This window comes from Bos grunniens, chromosome 3, assembly GCF_055505025.1.
Source record: "Bos grunniens cultivar Pamir isolate PY7600 chromosome 3, Bosgru_T2T1.0, whole genome shotgun sequence".
Lineage (NCBI taxonomy): Eukaryota > Metazoa > Chordata > Mammalia > Artiodactyla > Bovidae > Bos > Bos grunniens.
Genome location: NC_141167.1, coordinates 16,977,395 through 17,000,837, shown reverse-complemented (window position 1 = coordinate 17,000,837; position 23,443 = coordinate 16,977,395). Strand labels below are relative to the sequence as shown.

General features: G+C 47.0%; 1 protein-coding gene across 5 annotated transcripts in view; it reads left to right on the top strand.

Annotated features, from left to right (window-relative positions):
• The window catches only part of HIVEP3 (HIVEP zinc finger 3), a 560,729-nt gene that overhangs the window by 318,620 nt on the left and 218,666 nt on the right, over positions 1-23,443 (top strand). The gene's annotated exons all lie outside the window — the stretch shown is intronic.

Below are 23,443 nucleotides of genomic sequence, written 5' to 3'. Positions count from 1 at the left end.
ACATTCCCCTTCCATTCAAATTCCAAAGCCCAGTAGGATCACATCTCTTTCCTTCTTGGAGCCTCCATGGGTTCCCTTCTGTTGTCCCCGTTTCAGTACGTTCCCCATAAGCCCTGCACATCCCTCCTATTCAGAGCTCCTTCTCTGTCATCTATCCCCAGCCCACCCTCTGTCTTGTCTCCTCCTGATTTTCCGGTGTGTCCCTGGACCCTGAGGTCTGGCACAGCGCCCACTCTGTGCTCCAACTCCTGGGCCTTTGTTCCAGTGTCCTCCGCTGGGCAAGCCCTTCCTTCCCATGGCCACAGGCCTCAGCCCCAAAGCCACCCCTCCTAAGAAGCCCTCCTGATTCTCTGCCTGCCTTCTCTTGGTAGTGATCACATCCCTCCTGAATGTCCACAACATCTACCTTTCACCCTTGTTGTGACATTGGTCACCAAACACCAAATTATAGCTGTTGTTGTTCAGTCGCTAAGTTGTGCCTGACTCTTTGCGACCCCATGGACTGCAGCACGCCAGGCTTCTCTGTTCTTCACCATCTCCCAGAATTTTCTCAAACTCATATCCATTGAGTTAGTGATGCCCTCCAACCATCTCATCCTCTATTGTCCCCTCCTCTTCCTGCCTTCAATCTTTCCCAGCATCAAGGTCTTTTCTAATGAGTCAGCTCTTCGCACCAGGTGGCCAGAGTATTGGAGCTTCAGCTTCAGCATCTGTCCCTCCAATGAATATTCAGTGTTGATATCATTGTATACCTCCCCTAAAGTAGTCTCCAAACTTTATTGATTTTCTTACTCCACTAGTAAAAGTTTGAGAATGCACACCAACATGTACACTCTTTATTTACTTATAAATTGGACCATTGTACTAAAATATTTTGTACAACCTGAAACACAATAAGAATAGGAATTTATGGAAGGATGTGATAAAAATAGTTGATATAGAAGCCTGGTGTCTTTTACCTGTGCCCCCAGAACTCTGGTGTGTGCTGCACTTTGGAGATCACCGGTCTAGCGGGGGAAGGACTCAGACTGCGGAGGCATGAAGCTGAGGCTGTTCATGGGGTGAAGCATCCATTGGGGAAGAGAAGCAGGTGGCAGAGCCAAGCAGTTCTGGGAGAGGAGAGGTGCTCTCTGGATGGCTGCTCCTGCCCACTGGCTCCAGGAAAAGGCTCAGTAAAGCGTGGCAACCCAACCAAGCATGGCAGTTGGAAGCAGTTGAAGAGGATCCCTGGGCAGGAGAGGAACAGCAGCTGGGCAAAGTGGCTGCCTGGGAATTCCAGGCCCTCTTTAGATGCCAGGCCAGGTCCTTGGGGAGTAGAGGCCTCAGGGGAATGGAGCAGGCTGTCAGCACCGTGTCCCCCTGAAACTTGCGTCTCAGCCAACAATGACAGCTCTGAGCAGAGATGCTAACACAGTGTGGCTCCCACGGTATTTGATGGACAGGAAGCTAGAGCCCAAGGGAAGGTGCCCAAGGTGACCGTGGCGCTGATGATGTGTGAGCTCTCTTCACACTTGGCCTCTAGTTTGTGTGTTAGCATTCACACTCTTGGGGAGGCACCCTGTCACCATTGACAGGCTTGCAGCCCCAGCTGCTCAGACCAAGCTGCTTCTGCAAAATGGAGCTGGTTGGGCTCTGAGAACAAGAGGCAGCTTCTGCTAATGCCCTGGCCCCAAACACACGCATGCTCACACGCACACACACACACCAGGTGGGACCTCTCTCTGTTAGTACACCTTCAGCAATGTTTTTTTCCCTATAATGCCCCCTTCCCCCATCATAGTGGTTTCAGGGCCTCTATGTCTGGTATGTACACAGCCTCTCAGAGCATGTTTTATCTTCAACAAAAAGCATGACCTTCCCTCCCAAAGGGAGGTAACTTGGGGAGACAGATGGGGTACGGTTGAGGATGGGGAAGGAGGGCCCCTGCCTGCTCCTCACCATCTTCTGAGCCACAGGAAAGCTAAGGAAGGTTGGGGGGACAGTTGGCTTGGCCTTGTCACTGCTCTGCGTGTCCTCCGTCCATGACTTTGACTATGCTGTTTGCCAAGTTGCAAGACTGGGGAGAGGCATTGTGGGAGGATTCTGGTGCATTCCTGGTTCAGCTGTGGAAGAGAACCCCCAAGCATCAGGTCTCCTTGCCATGATCAGCCCCTGGGGCCAATGCCTCAATGGAAAGGAAATCCATTCTTTCCTTTATTCAATCAACAAGCATATGATATGTACCTACCATATAATAAGCCCTTGAGAAGATGCACAGAAAGAATAAGCTAGAATCTACACTCACACTGAATGTAGCAACGTTTGTTAGGGGGAGGATTAATCTAGGATTAATTAACCTATGTGCACCACCCTGTCCATTGGGAGAGAAGGGTCCCAGCAGAGATGCCTAGAGAGAGAAGAAAAGAAGGGGAAGAGGGGAGAGAATGAATGGGTTCAGACAGAGAAAGTGAGCGCACGCCCCTCCCAACCGGTATTGCTAAGCGGTGGCAGCATTTTATCACAGCAGCTAAACTGGTATGGCTTTGTAGTTAATGTTTTACTTGGATTGACTAATTTAATACAACAGTCCTGTGAGATGGGTACTCTTATTCACTTGCCCCATTTTTTGGATGGTGAAACTGAGGCTCAGAGGGCTAAGCAGATCCTGCCAAGGATCTACGATCACTGAGGGACACTGCTCTGACACATTGCCTCATTGCCTCTCCTCTCATCTGCAGTCTCAGTTAATGTCTGATACCCTGTTCAGAGCACCCTACGAGATTGTACACAAAAAAATGAATGACCAGCATGGAGTCTCACAGCTCTTAGGGGGTCATAGTCTGACCTACGCCCAGGTCTCCTGATTGCCTCACATATTTTTAAATTCTGACACAGTCTCCCAGGTTGCCAGGGCACAGGCTAGGATGCCAGGTGCCTTATAAGAGAGAGTAAGGGTGGAAATGGAGAAGGCAATGACACCCCACTCCAGTACTCTTGCCTGGAAAATCCCATGGACAGAGGAGCCTGGTGGGCTGCAGTCTGTGGGGTGGCTAAGAGTCGGACATGGCTGAGCGACTTCACTTTCACTTTTCACTTTCATGCATTGGAGAAGGAAATGGCAACCCACTCCAGTGTTCTTGCCTGGAGAATCCCAGGGATGGGGGAGCCTGGTGGGCTGCCGTCTATGGGGTCGCACAGAGTTGGATACGACTGAAGCGACTTAGCAGCAGCAGCAAGGGTGGAAAAGAGTTTGGAGGTTCATGAATACGTTAAACATAGAATTATCATGTGGTCTAGCATTTCCCCTCCTAGACATAGACCCCAAATATTGGAAAACAGGTGTTCAAACAAAAATGTGTACATTAGTGTTGAAAGCAGCTGGAAGATAGAAACAGCCCAAATAGCTATTAACAGATGAGCAGATAAACAAAAAGCGGTATACAGTGGAATGTTCATCAGCCATAAAAAGGGATGGGATTCTGACACATGCTACAACATGGATGAACCTTGAATACATGATACTCAGTGAAAGAAGTGAGACATCAAAAGGCTATATATTGTATGATTCCATTGATATGAAATGTCCTGAGTAGGTAAATCCATAGAGAGAGAAAGCAGACAGGTGATTAACAGGGACTGGGCAAAGGAGAGAATAGGGCGTGACCGCTAATGATTACAGGCAACTCGATAGTGGTGATAGTTGCTCAGCACTATGAGTGTACACTTTAAATAGTGAAAGCTTGTATGTTGCATGTGTTTTACCACAATAAATAAAGAGGCAGTTCTTAGAATCAGCAGGGACTTCTTTCTGAGAAAGCAGAGGGTCACAGAGCAACAAAGAGGAGCGATGCAGACAGTAGCCCAGGTTCTCTTAAAGGAGAGGTGTCTACAACTCAGGGAACGTCCTTAAAATTTCCTGAACTCTTTAGAGAAAAGGCTTCTTACAAATCAGTAATCATTAGGTCTCAGGTCACTTCATCACAGATGGCATTACAACTAACCATTTGTCCAGTGTGATTCTGTTTTGGATTTCTGCCCCCAGCCTGGAGTTTCCCAGACTCCACTGTGCATCACAATCACTATGGACATTTTGTGAAATGACAGATTCCTGGGCCTCGTTCCCAAAGACTCGGGTTCTGCGGGCTGAGGTCAGGGAACTATGTTTTACGAAGCTTCCTGGAAATTGTGGTGCAGCCTGTTTTCAGTGGGTATTTGAGACCCACCGTCCTGGCCCACTGAAGTGCACAACTCCATGCCTGAACAAGACCCTGCTGGAGAGATGTGTTCTCAGGCTGCCATCCTGCATCCACCCTCAGCCTTCTGGCGAGCAGACTTGCCCGTGGACCCCATATCCAGCATTGGTCCTGCTTTGAATGTCATCCCATCAAATGTCTTATGAAGGTCCTCATTTTAAACACAGTATCCCCCCAGTCCTTGGGAATGGTCCTGGGGCCTCATACAGCCTGTGCATTCTTGGGCAGGTAGCCCTGGCTGGAGGTGACCCAGTTGTATCAACACCAGGCTTGTCCACTTCAGACTAGAGGGCCTCAGAGGACATTCTACACTTTGTTTACTTTAAAAAAAATTATTTAATTAACAATACATAATTTTTATTAAAGAGAAAAATATATAAATAGGCAAAAGGGGATTTAATTAGTTATTCCTAATCCCTCTATGCCCATTATTAGTATCTTCTTGTATAACTTTCTAAACTTTTTCCTATACAAATGTGTGTGCACGTGTGTGTGGGTGTGGGTCTCTGTGTGCTTTATGTGTTTATTCAACAAATATTTATGGATTGCCTACTCTGTTAGATACTGTACTGAGAGCTAATAATAGTGGTCAAATGATACACACAACGGAGAAGGCAATGGCACCCCACTCCGGTACTCTTGCCTGGAAAACCCCATGGACAGAGGAGCCTGATAGGCTGCAGTCCATGGGGTCGCTAAGAGTCGGGCACGACTGAGTGACTTCTCTTTCACTTTTCACTTTCATGCATTGGAGAAGGAAATGGCAACCTACTCCAGTGTTCTTGCCTGGAGAATCCCAGGGACAGAGGAGCTTAGTGGGCTGCTGTCTACGGGGTCGCACAGAGTCAGACACAACTGAAGCGACTTAGCAGCAGTAGCAGCAGCAGATATACACAAAAATCCCTGCCCTTAAGGAACTTGCAGTATATACATTTGTTTAAACTTAAAAAAGAAAAAAGAACGGTATACAACTTTTAAGGGATCTTTTCCCCTTAATAGTATATTGCAAATGTCTTTCCATGTTTTATCAATGAATGTAGATTGATATCATCATTGTAATGATCATACACTATTCCATTGGCTATATTTATAACATTTAACCAATTATACATAAAATGACTTGGTCTAGTTTCTCACCGTTATAAGCAATTTTGTGATGATCATGTTTGTCTAATGATCTTTGATGCCTTTAGACATTATTAGATATTACTATTTACTTAGCATAAATTCATAAAAATGGAATTTTGAGGTCAAAGGGCATGCACTCCTTTTTCTGTTTTCAGGACAGTTGTTAAGACTTTTCATTTTGAAATATAAATACAGATTCACAGGAAGTTGCAAAGATAGTACAGAGAGGTTCCATAGACCATTCACCCCGTTTTCCCCAATGGTTACATCTTGCAAAACTATAGTACAATGTTAAAACCAGAAATTTACACAGTGACAACGTATGCAGTATTGTTCTATGTGATTTTTATTACATGTAGATTCCTGTAACCACCGCCAAACCACCAGACTGTTCCATCACCCAGAGTCCTTCCTCCTGCTAATCCTTTATAGTCATTCTCATCCCTCTCTCTTCAACCTTCCCAGATGCTGACAACCACTAATTTGTTCTCCATCTCTAATTCAGTTATTTTGAGAATGTTTTGTAAGTTGAATCAAACATTATATGGTCTTTTGAGAAACTTTTTACTCAGCGCAGTGCCCTTGAGAGCCATACCAGTTGTTATATCTATCAGTAGTCTCTTCCTTTTTATTGCTGAGTGGTGTTCTGTGGTATGGATGCACCACTGTTTTAACCCTCATCTATTGAAAAGCAGTTGTTGGGTGTTTTAAAAATATAGCTGCTGTGAATATTTGCCTACAGGTTATGTGGGCAAAAGTTTGCCTTTCTCTGAGATAAATGCCCAGGAATACTATTGTTGGATCCTATGTTAAGTGTATCCTTAGTTTTTAGAAACTGCCAAACTTCTTGGAAGGAAAGTTATGACCAACCTAGACAGCATATTCAAAATCAGAGACATTACTTTGCCAACAAAGGTCCGTCTAGTCAAGGCTATGGTTTTTCCAGTGGTCATGTATGGATGTGAGAGTTGGACTGTAAAGAAAGCTGAGTGCCAAAGAATTGATGCTTTTGAACTGCGGTGTTGGAGAAGACTCTTGAGAGTCCCTTGGACTGCAAGGAGATCCAACCAGTCCATTCTAAAGGAGATCAGTCCTGGGTGTTCTTTGGAAGGAATGATGCTAAAGCTGAAACTCCAGTATTTTGGCCACCTCATGTGAAGAGTTGACTCATTGGACAAGACTCTGATGCTGGGAGGGATTGGGGGCAGGAGGAGGAGGGGACGACAGAGGATGAGATGGCTGGATGGCATCACCGACTCAATGGACGTGAGTCTGAGTGAACTCCGGGAGTTGGTGATGGACAGGGAGGCCTGGCGTGCTGCGATTCATGGGGTCGCAAAGAGTCAGACACGACTGAGCGACTGAACTGAACTGAAACTTTTTCAGAGTGAGTCTTCCATTTTATATTCCTACCGGCAATGTCTGAAAGACCAATTTCTCCACATCCTTGCCAGCGTTTGGCATTATCACTGTTTGTTATTTTGGCTGTCTCAGTAGTTGTGTAGGGATATTTCACTCAGGTTTCACTTTGCATCTGGATGATGGATAATGCTATTGAGTATCTTTGCATGTGCTTGTGTACCTTCTGTATATCCTCTTTGGTGAAATGTTTGTTCATATCTTTTGCCTGTTTTTTTTTTTTTTCTTTCTTTTGCCTGTTTTTAATTGGATTGCTTATTTATTTATTTTTACTGCTGGATTTTGAGAGTTCTTTATATGTTTTCTAGTCCTTTGTCAAATATGTGGTTTGTGAATATTTTCTCCTGGTCTATAGCTTGTCTTCTCATCTTCCTAATAGAGTCTCTTGCAGAGGATAAGTTTTTCGTTTTGAAGAAGTCCAATGTATTGATTTTTTTCTTTTATGGATCATGCTTTTGATGTTATATCTAAGAACTCTTCACTGAACTCTAGGTTTTGAAGATTTTTCTCCTATGCCATCTCTGAAAGATTTATAGTTTTACAATTTATCTTTAAATCTGTGACCCATTTGGGGTCAAATTTTGTGTAAAATGTTGGTTTGTGTTGAGTTCCACAGTTTTTGCCTATGGCTGGTCAATTGTTCCAGCATCACTTTCCGAAAAGACTGTCCTTTCTTCATTGAATTGCATTTCATCCTTCGTCAAAGGTCTGTTCTTGTGTGGAACTATTTCTGGGTTTGCTCCTCCGTTCCAGTGATGTATGTTCTGCCAATATCACACAGTCTTAATGACTCTAATTATATAATAAGCCTTAAAATCAGGTAGAGTGATTTCTCGCACCATAATTTTTTCTCAAAACTGTTTTAGCTGTTCTAGTCCTTTTGGCATGTACTTTTGAAGGCCCTTGATAACATATTGCCCCAGTGCCCCCAAAAGGTGGTGCTAATTTAAACTTCCGCTAGCAGTGTGGGGAGGTGCTGTTTCCATACACCCACACCAGCCCTGGCTGTTATCATTCTTTTTAAATCTTGGCCTATCTGATAACTGAAAAATTATATCACATCCTTATTTTCAATTGCATTTCTTTGGTTACCTTTCAATCTAGGAAGGCAGCCAGGGCCCCCAGATCTTAGGTATAAAAGTTTGGTATCCTTGAAGCTTCACATGGAAGATTTCAGAAATGTCCATCAGAGAAAGCAGACGGGTTTGTGTGGCATCCATTGGTGACGCCTTTTCCTTCGATGAAGGCATTTCACACCCTCTTCCTAGTTTGTTCTTGTTCTTCTGGCTTCTGGAGAGGAAATCATCTGTTTAGCCACCATACACGTTCATCTTCAGGCAGGCTTCCCTCCACTGAAAAGCCCAAATGTCCCTTCAAACCATAGTCAGAAATTGACCATGTATTGCTGTAGAACAGAAGCTGACAACATTGTAAAGCGACTATGCCCCAGTAAAAATCAATCAGCCAATAAATAAATAGATAATAAAATACCCCCCCCCAAAAAAAAAAGTTAACCATGTCTCACCTCCATCATTCCTGCTGTGGTTCGTATGCTGCCATCTCTAGCATGGATAATTGCCAATAGTCTTCCAACCGTGTCCTGACTTCTACACTTGTCCCCCAGCATCTGTTCTCAACCCTGGAGCCAGAGGGTTGTCTAAAATACAGATCTCTCCTATGCTAAACCCTCTCTTCTCCCCCAGGGTAAAGCCAAAGTTCCCAGATGACCTGCCCACTCGCCGTGCCCCATCCCCTCCAGGACCTCTGCTTGGTCCCTCCGCTTTAACCACCATGGTCCCTGCTGTTTCTCAAACACACAAACATGCTCATACGCAGTCATGATTATTTCCTCAGGATTAATTTCGAAAATCCAATTGCTGGGTTGGAGGATGTACATTTGTAAAAGCTTTTGGCAGTTGTTTCTGCAGGGAGGCAGTATCCATTTCCACACTTACCAGCAATGTGTGAGTGTGCCTCTTCCCCTACTCACCACCACGGGGTGTTGTCATTTTTAGAAAGCCTTTGCCAAGCTGTTCCCTGCTACTGTATTCTCCATGTGAGATTTAAGGAAAGAGTTTTGTATGACTGGATCAAAATCCACCCTTTTACAGCAATTCAGAGACAGTCTTCGTATGGATGTTTCTTGTAACCATCCTTGTATCAGCCAAGGGCAAGAGCCTAGAGATGTAACCAGTGGAGGTGTGACAAGCTGTCTGGACACGGAGCTTTGCAGGAGTCTGACACATTGTAAAGGGGGCACTTAGGGGTCTGGGGGAGAGGATGGGTGGCATATGTTTTATGTGCCATTTTTCTGAATTGTGGCTTTTCCCAGCCAAGCTCTGGACAGGACCTAGAGGGCTGACATTTCAAGCTTCTGCTGTTCTTCCAAAGGCCTGCCTCAGACCAGTGGTTCTCAAACTGAGACAGTCTCAGAATCACCTGCGTCAAACAGAGACCACTGATTTAATATGTCTGAGATGAGGCCCAAGAACTTGCATTTCTGACAAGTCCCAGATGATGTTGATGCTGCCAGTCCAGGAACCATGCTGGATAACCACCAGCCCCATGGAACCTCCATTATGGCATGGACCACATTATAAGGCTATGCAGTCTTTCCTGGGTCTTTCTCCCCTACTTGGAGATGGACCCTAGAATGGGGGTCATATTTTATCTCAGCCCCTCCAGGGCCTGTTGAATTTCTCAGCACAGAAGTCTCATTGAAGTTTTCCCAGGAGAATGAACAGGGACCGAGTGATCTCTGCAGGTGATTATGTAAGAATCGTGTGTGTTGGTCAGTAAAGAGGCGAAGGGTGGAGGTCCCCCTGGGGTGCAAAAGTTGGAGAATTATCCGAGGATTCAGTCTCACTTCCTCTGACAGTCAGATTCTGATGTCATCAAGAAGATACTCAGACATGAAACAGAAAAGGAGAACAGTGGACTTGTTTTACAGGTGAGGTCTTGAAGACCCCAAGAGGGGAATGACTAACTCAAGGTCACAATCCTGAGTGATGACACAGGTGAGACTTGACCCCTGACTTCCCTGACAGCCCCCTGTAGAGGAGGTAGGGTGGGAAGGGAAGGGTGGTTTGAACTCGGAGAACGAACTCGGAAACTGGCCAGGGTTCTCCATCCATCACAGACTTCTTACACCTCCCTGCAGCCCTTTGGGCCTCGACTTGCTCACCGGCAGCCTGAGTATGAGGCCAACCCAGTGATGCCTTGGGGTGAACTGAACTTGGCTGACTGTTGTGAATGGACCTAGCACTGTACCTGCCATGTGGAGGGCGTTTGAGACTTCCCTGCCTCAAGTAACTTCTGCTGGACTTTCCAGGGTCCCCTCACCCTCACTCAGTGCTGTGATTCTAAAGGGTAGTGTGGTCTCTGGCTGCACTTTGACCCTGTGAGTCTTCTGCTCCATGAAGGGGCCGGGGGAGAAGCTGAAGAACCTTTCCAGTTTCTTCCAGGAAGAACACACACCTGAAGGTGCAGATGGGACCTCATGTGATGTCAGCCCCTGATCACATTTTGTCAACTTCCCTTCCCGCCTCACCACATCCTCCTGGGGTTTTCGGTGTCAGAGCTCAAGTGGAAGGTGCAGGCAGATGTTAAATATAGAAAGGCACCTACTCATGGTGAAATGCGGGGGCCGAGCCTCGGGTGAGGGGGCGTAAGCACATGCTAAATTTAGCGGCCTGACTTCCTCTTCTGGCCCCTTACAAGCCATTATGCAAACACCGATGCTTGTCAGTTTCCCGCTGAGGAGGACTTCAAGGGCTGAAGACGAGAACTTGGCAATGAAGCCTGCCGGTTAATCATGGCCCTCCGCCCCTCGATGATCCCATCTGTTATCACTTTTTACCCTCCCGGCAGTCATGAGAGCTGGGCATGGAGGGTGTTGCTGATCTCAGTTCACAAATGAGCAGGCCGGGGGACTTGCCCAACATCATCGCCCGGCAGAGCCCAGACGTAAACTCAGGGTTTCACCCTGACTCCCCTCTCAGTTCCTGAGAACCCAGCACAAGAGTGCACTGGGCTTGGTGGTCCAGTGGCTGATAAATAGCATCCCAGCCTGCAGATGTTCCCCAGGGCCCTGAGCAGTTTGGTAACTACAGGTGGAAAGCCGGCATGCTAAAGAGTATGACGAGGGACGGACCAAAGCCTTGCTACTCAAAGTCTGGCCTGCAGCCCAGCAGTGTTGGCCTCAGCTAGGTGCTCAGAAATGTCAGTGCCCAGCCAGACCCCAGACCTGCTGAATCAGAGTCTGTATTTTAATACGGTTCCCAGGGGACTCGTGTATATATTTAGGCTGATGAAGCTCTAGCCTAGTGCTCTGAGTGGTGCCCACTTAAAGAATCAATTCATAGGATTTTCAGATTCTAGAAATGTGTTCTTTTACTGTCTCATTTATTCAGCTGCCATCTATTGATTAAATTCCACATTTGAGGCCTTGTGTTAGAATCTGGGGGCTTCCCTGGTAGCTCAGAGGATAAAGAATCTGTTTGCAATGCAGGAGACCTGAGTAGCTGCTAACCCTTATGATTACTTGCTGTGTGTTTGGAGAGCTGTTTTGATTTTTTTGTTGTTAATTAAGATGTAATTGACACATAACATTGTATTAGTTTCAGCCATAAGACATGATTCAATATTTGTATATGTTGCAAAATGATCACCACAGTAAGTCTAGTTAACATCCATCACCACGCATGGTTACAATTTTTTTTTCTTGTGATGAGAACTTCTAACAACTTATTGACCAAAGACATATTAATACATCTTATGTTACCTGAACATTATTGACCAGAGACGTATCAATATTCACTTACATAACAAATTGCCAGCCACAGGCATTAGTTTCTGCAAAAATCGTTAATATCTTAAGATCTACTCTCTTGGCAACTTTCAAGAATACAGTATAGTATCATTAACTATAGTCACTTTGCTGTACATTATATCCCTGCTGCTAAGTCACTTCAGTTGTGTCCGACTCTGTGCGACCCCAGAGATGGCAGCCCACCAGGCTCCCCCGTCCCTGGGATTGTCCAGGCAAGAACACTGGAGTGGGTTGCCATTTCCTTCTCCAATGCATGAAAGTGAAAAGTGAAAGGGAAGTCGCTCAGTCGTGTCCGACTCTTAGGGACCCCATGGACTGCAGCCCACCAGACTTCTCCATCCATGGGATTTTCCAGGCAAGAGTACTGGAGTGGGGTGCCATCGCCTTCTCCACATTATATCCCTAGGGCTTATTTATTTTATAACTGGGTGTTTGTATCTTTTGACCACTTTGATCCATTTTGCCTGTCCCTCTATCACCTGCCTCTGATGACCACCGATCTATTTTCTGTATATATTAGTACCATTTGAGTTGTTTTCTGTCTTTTTGATTCCATATGTAAGTGAGATCATATGGTATTTGTCTTTCTTTGTCTGGATTATTTCACTTTCCATAATGCTCTCAAGGCCTATCCCTGCCATCGAAAATGGCATCATTTCCTTCTCTTTGAAATAGTCTGAATGATATTCCATTGTATATATCACACTTTCTTTATCCATTTATCTATTGATGTATACTTAGATTGCTTCCCTGTCTTGTCTGTTTTGAATAATGCTGCAGTGAACATGGGGGTGCATTATCTTTTCGAGATATTGTTTTCATTTCCTTTGAATAAATACTCAGAAATGGAGTTGCTAGATCATATGGAGGGTCTGTTTTTAATATTTTGAGGAACCTCCATACTGTTTTCCGTAGTGGCTGCACTAATTTACATCCCCACCAACAGTGCATAAGGGTTTCCTTTTCTCTACATCCTCATCAACACTTGTTATCTCTTGTATGAGTTTATTAATCATCACAGTGGCCTATGAGGTAGGTGTGTACAGTTCGTAGATGGGCGGCAGGAGACTTTAGGCAACATGCTTGAGGTCATGGTGCTTAGTAGGTAGCAGAGCCAGTATCTACTTGGGCATGTGGCTCTTAACCAAGAGGCCGCTCCACATCTATGGATTAAAGAAGAATCAGAGCAGCACAGCCCAGCCAGAGCCCAGACTCAGTCAGGAAGGACCTGAGCAATCAGTTGTGCTGGGGCTTTCATTGAATTTTGGCTTTAAGCTACAGAGCCAGTTACTTGAGTAACATCTCCTGCAGGTTCTATGAGAGATGGAGCTGCTCTGATTGGGTGGAGGTGGCCCCCAGGTCATCCCTCTCTTCCCCCCAGGCCACCACCCTTGCCTGTGCCCTCTGGAATGCCACAGAGCGTAGAGTGAAAGCTGCTTACAGGCCAACTTCTTCAGATGCAGGAACAGGAGCGAGAGAAACAAGATGCCTTGTCCAAGATCGCAAAGCTGATGGAGACAAAGTGAGCCGGGGCCTTGTGGGGTAAAGGTGAGCTCTGTTCCACACAAGGGCCAATCTGTTTCAGAGAGCACGTGGCTGACTTCTGTTGGAGCATTTCTGAATTGCATTAGAAATTAAGGAACCCTAATGAGATCATGGGAAATAGATGGGGAAACAGTGTCAGACTTTATTTTTTTTGGCTCCTAAATCACTGCAGATGGTGATTGCAGCCATGAAATTACAAGATGCTTGCTCCTTGGAAGGAGAGTTATGACCAACCTAGATAGCATATTGAAAAGCAGAGATATTACTTTGCCAACAAAGGTCCATCTAGTCAAGGCTATGGTTTTTCCTGTGGTCATGTATGGATGGGAGAGTTGGACTGTGAAGAAAGCTGAGTGCCAAAGAACTGATGCTTTTGAACTATGGTGCTAGAGAAGACTCTTGAGAGTCCCTTGGACTGCAAGGAGATCCAACCAGTCCATCCTAAAGGAGACAAGTCCTGGGTGTTCAATGGAAGGACTGATGCTGAGGCTGAAACTCCAATACTTTGGCCACCTGATGCAAAGAGTTGACTCATTTGAAAAGACTCTGATGCTGGGAGGGATTGGGGGCAGGAGGAGAAGGGGATGACAGAGGACGAGATGGCTGGATGGCATCACCGACTCAATGGACATGAGTTTGGGTGAACTCTGGGAGTTGGTGATGGACAGGGAGGCCTGGTGTGCTGTGGTTCATGGGGTTGCAAAGAGTCGGACATGACTGAGCGACTGAACTGAATGGAACTGAATGAGGTCACATTGACTACTACAGGCCCTTCCCCTAGAATTATTCTATCTGTCTGTTTCTCTGTCTCACACACACACACACACACACACACACACACACACACACACATGAGATATGTCTTAAGAGTAAGAATGTTCAGAGAGCCCCTGAAGCCAAGAAGCAACCCGGAACTCTAGGGTCTAGAATCTTTATGTGGGGTTTTTGTCTTCGCTGAAACCCATGCAGAGGGACATGAGAGGGTCTCAAATAGGCACTGGGTGAAGGGCCAGCCGTGGATCCCAGAGGGCGGCTAACACCCCAGCCACCTAATAGTGCCAAGTAGAAAGTCACATTTCAAACAAACCTCTTTTGCACCCACACCTCCCAGCTGATGCCATTCCCTGCCTCGGACTTGTTGGAAGGTTGGAAGGGAAGCCCCTGCGGGCCTGAAAATAGAACCCTCATTCTGTCTCTGGCCTCAGTGGAAGAGAGAAGGGCCACGTGTGTTGACTGGAGCACATCACCTTTGCATGAACATCAGGTTTTGCTAAAGCAGGCCGCCTCTTTACTGCTGCCTGCTTTAGCATCATGGGTTCTCTGCCGGGAGAAGAACCACCTACTCTGTGCAGGTTGAGGGCTGAGCAGTGATCCCCCTACCCCCACCTGGGATGCTCCTATACACATCAGTCCACAGAGTATCCTCACCAATCAGTATCTATGAGTTACAGATAGAGAAACTTAAGTCTCAAAGAGGCTGAATCAGCAGCCCAGAGGAGCCAGCTGGTAGGTGGCAGAGGGCATGTGGCATTCAGATTAGTGGCCCTGGCAGACACTGGGTGTAGACCCCAGTGATGCAGCCAACCAGCTGTTGGGCCAGCTGTGTGACATCTCGATTCATGTCTTCATCATCCATGCCATGTAATAGCATTGATGCCAGAGAGCTAGCATGAAGATTAACATAACCAAAGCACTTAGAATAGTACCTAGTGGGTAACAAAAATGTTAACCGCCTTTATTAAGGTTGCTGTGATGATGAGGCTGATTCTGTTACCTTAAAGTCTATATAGGTGGTCCCTGACTTAGGATGGTTCAACTTAATGATTTTTTGGCTTTATAGTGATACAAAGAAATATTCAATAGAAGCTGTTTTTCTTATTTTGAATTTTGATCTTTTCCCAGGCTAGCATGCATAGCGCATGCTCTCTCATGATGCTGGGCAGGGACGGCCACAGCTCCTAGTCAGCCACGTGATCACCAGGACAAACAACAGATACACTGCAGATGACCATTCTGTTTTTCACTTTCAATACAGTATTCAGTAAATTACATGAGATATTAAACATTTTATAATAATGGGCTTTGTGTTACATGACTGTATTCAACTGTAGGCTCATGTCAGTGTTCTGAGTATGTCTTAGGCAGGCTAGGCTAAGGAATGATGTTCAGTAGAATAGGCTTATTAAATGCATTTTAATTTACAGTATTTTCAGTTTACAATGGGTTTATCAGGACATGATCCCATCATAAGTTGAGGAAGATCTGTTTTCAAATGTTACCTCCCTGATGGCTTTTTGTAGGTAGGTGGACCACAGTTTCCCATTCAGCAGTTGAAGGAAGTGGGGCAGGGAGAGGGGGAATGACTTCTCAATGATCAGGGGCAAAACAAGAATGCATTTGGTTTTACTGTGTCATTTTTCCATAAAGGCAGGGCTTCTGGTCACCTGCCTAGCCCCCAGACCCTTTACTGCTCTCCTTGAGACTAAAGGCTGCTTGGGACCTTAGACCAGTATGTCTTGGTCTTGCTGTTATGCCAACTTTTGCAAAGACACAGACTTTTAACTAGGTGCTTCCCTTGCATTTGAAACCAATCTCACACTTTATTCCGAATCCATTAAGTGCCAACTCCATGCCAGGCACTCAAGACAAAAATACACATGATATTTGCATAGAAGCCCTGTTCCTACTCTTGAGGCCCCATCCTCAAGAATGGTATATCCTTCCATTGCTGCGTTGCTCCCCGTGTTGGTAATGTGCTGGTTTTCCAGGTCTTCTGGGTTCTCCATGCCAGCAGCCTTTTCTCATCTGATTACTTCCTTAGGATGAGCAAACACTTCGAGTGGAATCACTGGATCAAAGGAAATAATATCTTTTTAAGAGTTCTGATCCACATTCTTAATTGGCCCCAGAAAGACACCATCTTAAAGATGTTTGTTCATGTTCTTTACTGTACACCCAGCAATAGTCTATCAGTAAGGGGTTATTTGCTTTAAATGTGATCAATCTACACAACACAACACCACACAGCTATTGAAGGGGGGTGGGCATATTGAAGACACAGGTGGACATTCCATGATGTGAAAAGGCACTGACATGGATAAATAAAAAACATGGTAAATCTAATAGACAAAAAGTAAACCCAAACTGCACCAGGCATAGAAAAGAGCATATCAAGAAGGATACCAAGTGTGAACCGTGGTGATCAGATCTCTGGGGTAGGATTGTAAGCCATTTTAATGTTCTCTTTATACTTTCTGAAATACAACATGTACTGTTTTTATAATTAAGAAACAATGGATTCCATCCCTTTTCCTCATCCCCTTGCCATTTCTACGTGGGTGGGGGTTGCCAGCGGCCTTGGTGGCAGGCAGCTGCCTGATGAGTCTTCGGTAAGCGGCACTGACATGGGTACTTGGTGGAAGCTAGTGAGCTCAGGCTGGGGTTGGGGGTGCCCTGCACAGTGCCCTCTGGGTCCCAGCTGGGCCTGTGTGTCCTCAGGATCAAACGTCTTGCCTGCTCAGGGTTTCCTCCCCGTCATTGGCCCTGATTCTCGTGAGCAGGACTTTACTGCTCAGGAGCTGTGAAAGTTCTTCCTCCTCATTTTATTTTTCCTCCTCCTCCTAACCCTGAGGTCTGCACTTTACCTTTCACTGCTCATCCTGGTCTGTGTTGCCCCTGGCCCATGGTTATGCCATTGCCCCAGGTCACATGCTGGCCCTGCCTGACTTTCTCATTACCTGGTCTGAGTGTGAGGGAGCCAGGGTATTTACACCCTGCATCCATCAGCCGGTAGACAGAAGCTGGCCCCTGGGTGGGAACGCACCAGCTCCCAGGCCCTTCCAGCCCTCAGTGCAGGCGGGAAAGTGAGTTCCAGAGACTGAGGCGCAGTGCTGGCTGTGGAAGACAGGCTGGCGCGCAAGGAAATGACCAGGGGGCCAAGTAGGATGGACAGAGCCCCGACAGCATCTGCTGCTGGTGGGCTTAACTCAGTGCCATCACCCCCATGGAATATGGCCCCCCTACATGAGATTCCCTGGGTTACAGCAACCTAGGGACAGGTACCCTGAGTCTGGAGCCAATGCAGCCCAACTAGGACCTGCCATCTCCATGCATAGCTTCCTTGGACAGCTTTTGTGCCCCATGCTCATGGGGTTAAATAATACTAAGTCCCTTAGACTCTTCTTCTCAGGAGGACCATGGCCAGGAGGTTGGAGGGGGAAGGGGAGCCAGTTCCACTGCCTTACTTCTCACCGAGGAGAGACTGAGGTCTTCATGGCCAGTTCAGGGCCCTGTTTCCTCAGCAAACATGCCACCTTGTGAAGTCCCTGATTTCTAACCCCAAAATGGTGTTGATGAGAGGTTGGTGTGAAAAATAACTGGATAATGGATGTGAGGAGATTAGCAGAGGCCCAGGCATTTGGTACCTATTATTACTGTTGTTTTTATGGAAGGTGATTTTTGTCTAAATATAATTAGTGGTTTATAATCTATTGCTCTTTTTACTGCATTAGCCACAGAGAGAAACCATGGGGCCGGCAGGCAGTACATGAAATTGCTTATTTAGAGTGGGAACAGGAGGGGTGGTATAGCCACCTCAAATATGCTATTTAGGGCCAGAAAGGATTAGCATCATCTAGGCTGGCGGGAGTCACTAGTTCTTTGTGATGTAGCTGTTTATTCATTCATTCGCCATTGATTCATCTATCCATTCAACAAATGTTGATTAAGGATTATTATGTGCAAGGTCTGTGCTAGGTACCAGATCTCCTGGAAGCTACTGGCAGTTGTTGGTCCCCAGCTAGGAGGCCTTTGACACAGGTTCTACATCCCCCTTCTTAGGGGATTTGCTATATTCCTTCCGGTGGAGAGGGGAGAGCCTCTGGCCAGAACATTCTTCCCAGATCCCCACTCTTGCACCCACACCTCTAGCTCCGGTTTTTGGTCATCCACCTCGTGCTTCCCTGCACTGGGATCCTCGGGGTCATGAGCTGCCTGGGAAGGTGGAACCAAGAGCCCCAACAGCCCCTCTCTTTGTTCAAGCAACGGCATACAATGTGTCCATAGCAAGTGATGATTAGAACCCGAGGCTGGGGTTCCTCTGCTTTGTGCATCTCTATCCTGGGTGCCCACGTCCCTGGAGTCCATGCAGGATGCCAGAGGCCCGGGGAATCACATGTAAACTTAGCTCATCTTTCAGGAGAATGATTAAGTGCAGGCATATTTCATCACATGGAGAGTCACATGTATAGATCATGAAGCAGAATTGTATATGTGCATTTTAAGGATAAACAAGAGACTGAAGGCATTTTGGCTTGTGGGACCAGCTTTGACCCATGTCGCTGGACTTCCCCAAGGGAGACCTGCTGGTGTCCTCCCTTCTTAGGGTTTCTTTGATGGAAAGATTTGAGAACTTCACCAGGATGATATTCAGGTGATGGTGACCCTGTGCTCCACCTCCTTGTTGGGGTGAACATGGAAGGAGAGTCCCAGACTTGTGAGAGGATGGAAGGAAATCACTGTCTAGGGCTCATTTGGGCTGAAAGTCCACAGAGAAGAGACTCAGGAGAAATATCCATCTTCTTCTTTGGTGGTGAGGCTTCCCAGGTGGCGCTAGAGGTAAAGAACCCTCCTGCCAATGCAGAAGATGTGAGAAACGTGGGTTCGATTCCTGGGTCGGAAAGATCCCCTGGAGAAGAGCATGGCAACCCAGTCCAGTATTCTTGCCTGGAGAGTCTCATGAGCAGAGGAGCCTGATGGGCCATGGTTCATGGAGGTGCAAAGGGTTGGACATGACTGAGGCAACTTAACATGCAGCATGCATCCATGGAGCTCCTAGCTTTTGACCAGAGCCCAGCACTTCCCAGAACTAGGACTCATGACACTCTGGCTGACGCTGAAGCTCCTCTGAGATCTATGCTGCTGGCTCCTTCTCTTCCTTCAGGCCCCTGCTCACATGGCACCTGATCAGAGAGAGCCTCCCTGGCCACCCTTCCCCCTCCCCCCTCCCCCACCAGCCCCCGCCATCTGCCCCATTATCCTCAAACAGAGCTGGCCTGCTTCTGGCACTTGGCAGGACCTGACAGGTTAGGTAGGCGTGTGTTGGGATTTGAGCTCTGGAGGGCATGGACTATCTTCTTGTTCACTCACTGAATGAACATACCTTATAAAACCAGGATTAGCCAGGATCTTACTGATCAATACCATCTGTTAAACAGAATTTGCAGAAAACCAAAATCAAAATGAACAATAAAAATACAACTAAATGCAAGGACTTAAGTTTCTATTAAACTTTCTACCCCTAAAACATACCTTCTGAGGAGTGTCAGGGACTCAGCCCCCATTTGACATAATCTCCCAGAGCTTCTCCATCCTGCCTGTCTGGCCAGCACATTCAGATCATGGCTTTGTTGGTGTCTGGCTGTCTCCCCAAAGACTGGGAACCTACAGTATCAGAGACCTCTTTCCACTGCATCAACAGGCACTTAGCAAAAGCTCAGTGGCCTCTGAGCTCCACATGATAGGGAAGGACTCTATTTGTTACCAAAGAGGAGAGGGGACTAAGGATGGAAAATGTTTGATGGGAGTTTTCTGGTTAATCCATTTCTGCTTAGACTATTCAGGGGCTCCCTCCTCTCATCTCTACCCCTTCCATTTCCTAAGGACTCTGCTTGATCAGGTGTGTCCACATTAATGTGATGGTGCCTGATTGCATACATGCAGGGAAGAGAAGAAAAATGCATCTGCTCAGATAGCTGCCAAGCCTTACTTAGGATTAGGTCCTCTGCGCCCAAGAACATAGAGGAAAGCAAGGAGGGCCCTACTCCACATTCTGGTTGGGGAGAAGAGAGGAGCCTTTATGAGCAGACAGTATTCACCGGTGAAAGGCAGCTGCCAGCCCCCCAGGGACCATCTCCAGCAGGCTCAGGCCTCGAAGGAGGCTGGGAGAAGACGTGCAGGGGCAGGCAGCTGTTCCTCCACCACCTCCCCTTTTCCTGTGGTCTGGAGCTACTCTGAAAACACAAATTGTGATTGGAATTGATGTGTTTCACCAACTGGCCACTCACCAGTTACTGACTGAACGCATACCATTCCTTCATTCGTTCATCCAGTGTCTGCCATATGTTGGGCCCTGTCCTAAGTGCTGAAGATTTGGCAACACGGAAGGAGACAGACCAGGCCCTTTCCCGCTCTCACGGAGCTTCCATGGCAGGGGCCAGTAAACAAGTCATAGCTCCCATCGTGGTGATGTCTACCATACATTTTCCATACAGAGTTTCTCAGGTGGGGGGTGCAGCTGGCACTTTTCAGGGCAGTTGTTTGTTTGTTCAGGCTGACTAGCATGTTGCAAGGTGTAGTATTTCTTGTTCTGTGTCCTATTGTCAGTGACACTCTTCCCCATGCCCCACTCGAGTCATTGGAACACCCAAGTACCCACTCACAATTAAATATGCCTTATCAGGATGTGATCCTGCCCCCCAGTGGAAATATGACGTGATCTCATTTCATCCTCACAACAACCTCATGAAAGGGCTGTAACCGATGCCCATTTGTACAGGTAGTGAGACTGAGGCATCGGGATGCTCAGCAGCTTCTTCAGGGTCACACAGTTGGAGGGATGGATTCGAGCCCCAGGAGCCTGGCTTCAGAACTGTACTCTTGACTACTCTATCACATAGCCTCTCAAATAAGCACAGAAACTGGAGATTCTAAGCTGGGAGGGAGGCTATGCTGAAAATAAATGAAGATGATATAATAGCAGGATGGAGTGTTTCCTCTGTGAAGCATTATTTTAGCCCAGCAGGGCGATAAGGAGGAGTGATGAGAATCAGCAGCAGGCCTCTGGCTGTGCTTTGCACACAGGTACTCTGGACATACCACTGAAAATTGGGGGCTGGTAGGTTTATGCGGTGTGTGCATGCGTAGTGATGTTTACTTTAGTGAAACCCTCTCCCTTACAGGGAATATCCTGCTCACTGAGAAATAATTATTCACGTGAAAGACACTTACCAGGAGACTCACATGTGGAACAGAAGGAAGGCCACGTTGAGCAAGCCAGATACTGGGAAGGGAGGCAGTCCTTTTTCTGTCTCCATATCCAACCAGTGGAAAAGTAATTATTGACTGTCCTATGGTGTGGGTCTGAGTCAACAGTAACGGGGAAGCTTTGGAAGCTCCTTTTGGTTTATAGCCTCCACTGTGACTGGCGTGTAGTAGGTATTCAAATGTTGGGTGGATGGATGGATGGACAAACAGATGGAAAGATGGATGGACAAATAAATGGGTAGATGTAAGAGTGGGTGATGGATGGATGGGTGGGTAAGTGGGTGGATGTGTGGACAGGTAGATAGATTGATGGTCAGAGAGTTGGACAGATGAAATCTGGTGCCTGTACAGAACTTCTGATTTCAGAGGCTGGATGTGTTCAGGGACCAATTCAAGATGATTTAGAATTAAGGTCTAAGTTACAAATCAAGATCAATTCTAAAAAGTGTTTGTTTATCCTTTCTCAAATAAAATCAAGCCTAAGGAGAGCATTTCCTATCACTTTTCTTGGGTGGCCAATGTAAATGAATGCCTGGAGCCCTCAGTCCTCTTAGTACATCTCAGGCAGTTGAAGGAAAGATGTAAGGCTTGCTGAGAACCTGCTATGTGTCTGTCACTTAACAGACATCCTGGCTTTTAGTTTTCAAAGTAGCCCTGCATTTGATACATCAGGAGTTTGAGGCCGCTCAGATAACCCAAGCAGTGGACGCAAGGTCACACCATCAATGGTTGAGCTGCAAGTCAAAGCCAGGTTGTCCATTTCTACAGCCCCACCCCCTCCCCCAGCGTGCACAGGAAGGCAGACAAATAAGGCGACGTTTCTTCCAGCAGCAGACCTGTGTGGTGTGGTTACAGCCTCCTGTGACTCACCTGTATTGTGGGTTATCTCCCAGCGCAATGCAGGGCCTTACCAGAGACCCAAGGTCAAGGAGATGGGGGTGACGATTAAAGAGGAAGGAAGGAGCTTGGGTTTGTTTCCACTGGGGAGCCCAGAGAGGGTGGCTTTGTCAGCCCCAGGGCTGGTTAGTCACTGAGGCAGGGGTGGGTGGGAGTGTGGGGGGAGGGGTCAGGGTTGTGGGGGTGAGCAGACTCCCACCACGGAGAGCCAGTCAGGGACCCAGATTCTGCTTGGAGAGTGCAGGGGCGGGGGATAGTGGGTTCCCTTCTGGTTACTCCATGGCTCCTCCAGTTCTGTCTAACACAGTTTAGCTTTAGAGGAAGAGGGGGAGGGCTGGGGGACAAGGAAGAAGGAAAAAGAAGAGGCGGCTTACCTTCTTTCTTTGAAGGCGAACAGACTTGTGTTCCTACTGCAGCCCCTCCCTGTTCTAGCTGTGTGATCTGGGGCAAGTCACTTTCCCTCTCTGAGCCTCAGTCTGGGTGTCCCTGGGTTATCTTATAAACTAGACAAGATACAATGTGAAAATGCTTGGCTGGGGCTGACCCAGGGTAGTCCCAAAAGTTCGTTCCTCTTTTTCCTCTCCCTTCTCTGGCTGAGTCTAATGAAGAGAGAAAAGTGCCAGTCTTTGGCTGGGCTCAGGGAGAATGAGCCCTCTCTCCAGCCAGCTGCCCCTATTCCTTCTTTCCTTCTCATGGGCGTGGCTGTCCTCACCAAGGATGCTTCTGCCCACCCAAGGCAGAGACCATGAGTCACGACAGGTGACGTCTGAGAAGGGGCTACTTCATGCACTCTGAAAGTGAACCTTCCCTCAGAAGCCTCAGAAATGAGACCATGGCCCCACGAGGGCACAGATTTATGTGGATCACACAGCGAGCAATGAGTGGCAGAGCCAGGCCAGCCCCAGGACCACAGACCCCTCCCTACTGCAGCACTCGCTTCCCAAGTTATCCCACCTCTCTGCCTTCTCAGCATCTGTGTGGTGAAAGGCTTCCTTGGCGCTGCTTGTAGGAATCAATGAAAGAGGAAATGTGAGAGCTCCTAGCCCAGCGTGTTTATTAATATTTGTAGAATAAATGAATGAATAAAAGGATCCCTCATCCAGAGATGAGCTCTCTGTCCATGTCAGTTTTCTCCTTCCCCACTCCTTGTCCCCTAAAATGCTGTTGGGGTGTCACCCTGCCAGGAATGGAGAGACAAGTGGGCAGTGTCACTCCAGAACCTTGTTGAACATCCGAAAGTCTCTTCCTGGTTCTCCGAGTGTGGCTACGTGTGGGCGATGGCCAAACTGCAGAGGACAGGGAGTGTTGTCGATGGTCCTGCCCACCTGAGTGCCCTTGCAGGCTTCCT